Below are 4,593 nucleotides of genomic sequence, written 5' to 3' on the forward strand. Positions count from 1 at the left end.
GTGCCTGCTGACAGATTTAGAAAGTGAAACAGTTTTATCTAAAAAACATTTCTTTGCTCCTTAGCAAAATCAGGTTTAAATTTAGATTAAGTGTTTTTTATTAGACAACTTACAGGTCAAGCAAAAATCAAGACGGTCAGCTTTTTACCTTCCTTTATTGTTTCTCTTGTATAAAGTATGTATCTCGTAACGTGTTTCTCAAACTTGCCTTAGCGTCAAGGCACAAAAAACCCTCAAAAATGAACAACAAGGATTCTTTTCACCTTACAGACAAAAGTTACAAATCAGTACATTCAATACACACTATTTTTTCTTAATGTTTGTTGATCTTTTTGACATACCTCACTAAGAGGACTGCACACCCAACCCTCTTTCCTTTGTAATACTACACTAATACAACTAATCAGGGTGGGGCAGACAACCAATGTTCATAAACCAGGCAAAGACCAAGTAAAGAAGTGAGGGGAGGATAACTAGACAAAAGTGAAACTAATCAGGGTGGGGCAGACAAACAAAGTTCATAAACTGGGAAAAGACCAAATTAAGAACTGAGGTGAGGATAACTAGACAAAAGTGAAACTAATCAGGGTCGGGCAGATAACCGAAATTCATAAACTGAGTAAAGTCCAAGTAAATAATAGAGGGGAGGTCAACTAGACACAAGTGAAACTAATCAGGATGGGGCAGACAAACAAAGTTCATAAACCGGGCACAGACCAAGTAAAGAAGTGAGGGGAGAATAAATTGACACAAGTGAAACTAATCAGGGTGGGGCAGACAACCAATGTTCATAAAACAAGCAAAGACCAAGTAAAGAAGTCAGGGGAAGGTAACTAGACACGAGTGAAACTATCAGGATGGGGCAGGCAACCAAAGTTCATAAACCATGAAAAGCCCAAGTAAAGAACTCTATAGAGCTATAGAGGTTAGTGTATCAAATAACAAGAGTCTACTACCATGCTGGCTGCTCTGTTAGGCTGTTCTTCATGCAGATCTGAGCTAAATACTAACAGCAGCATACCAACATGCTTACAGTGAATGCTCACATGTTGATGATTAGCAAGACTGTCAGCAGGATACACCATCTGGAAACCATGAATGTCTGTACCAAATGTTGTGCCAGTCTAGTAGATGTTACTATGTATCACAACATAAGTGAAAACTTTGACCTTCTGGTGTCTCTTGAGGAAAAGAAAGAGGATCATCAAAGTTGTCAGAATGTATCCTCTTGGGATCTATCTGTTGTAAATTTCATGGCAATCCACTGAATAGTTGTCAATATTTCAACCACAAATATCAGCCTTGTGATGGCTTCAGAGGAAAATTCTGGTTCACCAAAGTCAGTAGGATCCATCTTCTGCGAACCAAGACAGTCTGTACAAACTTTAATACCAATTCATCTAATAGGTGTAGAGAAATAGTAATACTATCAATTGTAACATATATAAATACACATATAGAACAAACCCCAAATTGTAGTGCAATTACATATGAAAGACTTTAGCAAGTGCAGCTGAACTTAACAATAAACAAATCAAATAGTGCAAACATACAGTATGTGGTCATATACGTGATATTCATTCATATAAAACCTGTTTCGGCAATAAAATGATGAACCTTGGAGTTGCTATGAATATGCTGCTGTTCTGGTCAGTTAAATTTAAGCAAACATCATTTTAAAAAAACAATTATTATTTTCTTAGTACTCAAAAACATTAACTTTTACCAGCCAGAACATCAGTCAACACCGTTTAGCGTTTTACCGTTTTCCATTTAGCTTGGAAATGAAAACCCCTAGTGTCCTGTTTCAAACAGGCTGATAAAAGTAAAGCTCCATCTGAAAATACACGTGGAAGCAAGGCTAGTGGAGCACGAAGCTTTTTAAATTATGGTAGCTAGTTCACACTAAATAGCTGATTAGCTATGCAGAATATTAATTTATGAATTGTATTCTTGTTAATACCTAAAGTTAAATGTAACAGACCTTTCTTATTGTTGACATTTTGAAGGTGTGACTAATACAATTAGTAGCTGTATTTCAGTACTAATGAAGCCATCAGTGATGCCGTACAGCTGTGCTTCCAGCAAAATGTTTGCTGGAATATAAATGATAATAACAAATCATGCCATGACCTCAACTGTGCCCACAGTCTTCTCTGCCTCTTGTGCTGTTGGTCCGGTTGAGAGTCTTCCTGTTTTGCCTAGGGAAGAGGAAGTCTTTCAAGACATTAGTCTCATTACCAAATAAAGTCAAAGGACATTTGAGTGGATTTTTTCAAGTTGAGGATGAAATCATCAAACCCATGACTTGATCATGAGTCCAAGTATTGTAGAAGGAAAGTTTTTAGTCTACTTAGTGTCATTGACACGAGAGATAATTAGAGGGGCAGAGTTTTTACCATCATCATTAAGCCCAGGATCGAAGTATGGGAAGAGTTTCTCAGTGAAGCAGCAGCCAGTAAAGGAGTAGATAAGAGCTGCAGCATCTACGTCATAAAAGGAGACCAGACCCTCCTCATAATCCACAAACACCCCCACCTTCTGAGGCCGAGACTTCAGAGAGATGGACTGAGGGTCATCAAGAGCTCTGTACTCATTTCCATTTTTCAACCATATAGTCCAGTAACCCTCATCGGGGCTAAGTGTGACCAGCCCCTTCCTGTTGATCGACTCTCTGGCCACTCCTAGATCCCAGTCAGTCTTTTTAACCTGAACCTCAAAGTAAAATCTGCCAGAAGAGAAACTCTGCTTTCCTAAAACACAGAGACTGGCAGAAAATCTCTTTGGATTGTCTAGAAGATTCTTCTTCACGTCACCATGATTCACTTGTTTCCCATCATCAGACAGGATGAGTTCAGGATGTGCTGTATCAGGATCAAGAGTCACATTTATGGCATACTGCTGGACCCTCTTCAGCTCAGACTCAAACAGCTTCTTCATCTCTTTACTGAGCGTCTCCTCCAGCTGAGCCACAGCTCTCACCACAGTCCCCTCATATGAAGGTGGATGGACGCTGATCTTGGTCCAGTCCTTGGTCGGTGGAGGGTGGATGTTCAGGCACTGGACACTCTGGAGAAGATGGAGGTGGTCTTCAGAGCGTGAGAGCTGCTCCACCTCAGTCCTTCTCTTGATCAGCTCAGAGATTTCCTGTTCCAGCTCTTTGATGAAGCCTTCAGCCTGTTGCTCTGTTGTTCTCTGCTTCTCTTCGATGGTGTCGATGAGCTCCTTCAGGCCTCTCTCAACAGACTGCATCAGAGAAGTGAAGACCTGAACACCTTCTCCTACCTCTCTGTCTGCATCTTCCTTGCTGAAGAGGTGACCGAGTGTTTGATCTCCTGAATCTTTAGTCGTCTCTTCTGGATCATCTGCTGAATTTCAGCCTCTGTCTTCCCCAGCTCGGCCTTCTTTCCTTCATATTCTTCCTTCAGAGGAACAAACTCATGTGCCCTGTGGTCTAAAACAGTGCAGAGCATGCAGACACATGTCTGGTCGGTCTTACAGAACAGCTCCAGAGGTTTATTGTGCTTCGTACACATCCTGCCTTCCAGGTTCTCCACAGGGTCGATCAGCTGATGTCTTTTCAGGCCTGAAGCTGTCAGATGAGGCTCCAGGTGAGTCTCACAGTAGGAGACCAGACACACCAGGCAGGACTTCAGGGCCTTCAGTTTGGTTCCAGTGCAGACGTCACAGGGAACTTCTCCTGGTTTGGACTCTTGTTGATCCGAGCTGCTGCTGCTGCTGCTGCTGCTGCTGCTGGCTTCCTGCAGAGCTGACTTGAACTGAGAAACCATCTGAGAGATGAAAGTGTTGACCCGCAGTTCAGGTCTTATGTGGAAAAGCTTTGCACATGCGGGACACTGGTACTGGTCAGTGGTATCCCAGTGTTCAGTGATGCAGTTTTTACAGAAGTTGTGTCCACATGATGTGCTGACAGGATCAGTGAACACATCCAGACAGATGGAGCACAGGAACTGGTCTTCAGACAGCAGACTGCTAGGAGAAGCCATATCTACACAATCAAAACAAAAATGAAATGTGAAGAATGCTTTTTTGTGTGTGCAAATTTATGGTTATTTGTGGTAACGTATTTCACTACAGCCCACAAATACTGCATAATGTTTTTGTAAATCTGGGAAATAAAACATTCATGCAACACTAACTTCATTTCCCAATAAGTTAATTAGCCTATAGGGCAGTAAAATGAAAAAATCCTGGTCCTTTAATTGTTATTTTTGAAACACAGGTAAGAAGGAAAGAAACTGTTATGGTTTGCTTGTTTGGTTCTTGTTCACAACAGTAATGGGTGAAAGAGAAGAATCGCTGTATCCGACATATGACTGTAGTCTGCACAGCGGACCAGGTCAGCGCTATTACCTCACAGCAAGACATTCTGTGTATTATCTCTCTGGGTCAGCCACCACTGTGGGAGTTAAATAGTATATAAATAGAGAAGCATTACTTGGAATCTTATTTGTCTCCCACCACATTACATCGCATATATATCTTGTTTTGTTTTGCTGTAACAACATTTCTAGATCCCACTTATTTCATGTTTGTTATTAAAAAATTGTTGCACTCCTTCTGAGACCTGTG

General features: G+C 41.2%; 1 pseudogene; it reads right to left on the reverse strand.

Moving 5' to 3' along the window:
• Window positions 1-2,013: 2,013 nt before the first annotated feature.
• On the reverse strand, window positions 2,014-4,102 carry LOC119890925 (annotated as a pseudogene).
• Window positions 4,103-4,593: the final 491 nt, after the last annotated feature.

This window comes from Micropterus salmoides, unplaced genomic scaffold (assembly GCF_014851395.1).
Source record: "Micropterus salmoides isolate LMB-PRFRI ecotype aquatic unplaced genomic scaffold, ASM1485139v1 Ms_hic_scaffold_627, whole genome shotgun sequence".
Classification (NCBI taxonomy): Eukaryota; Metazoa; Chordata; class Actinopteri; order Centrarchiformes; family Centrarchidae; genus Micropterus; species Micropterus salmoides.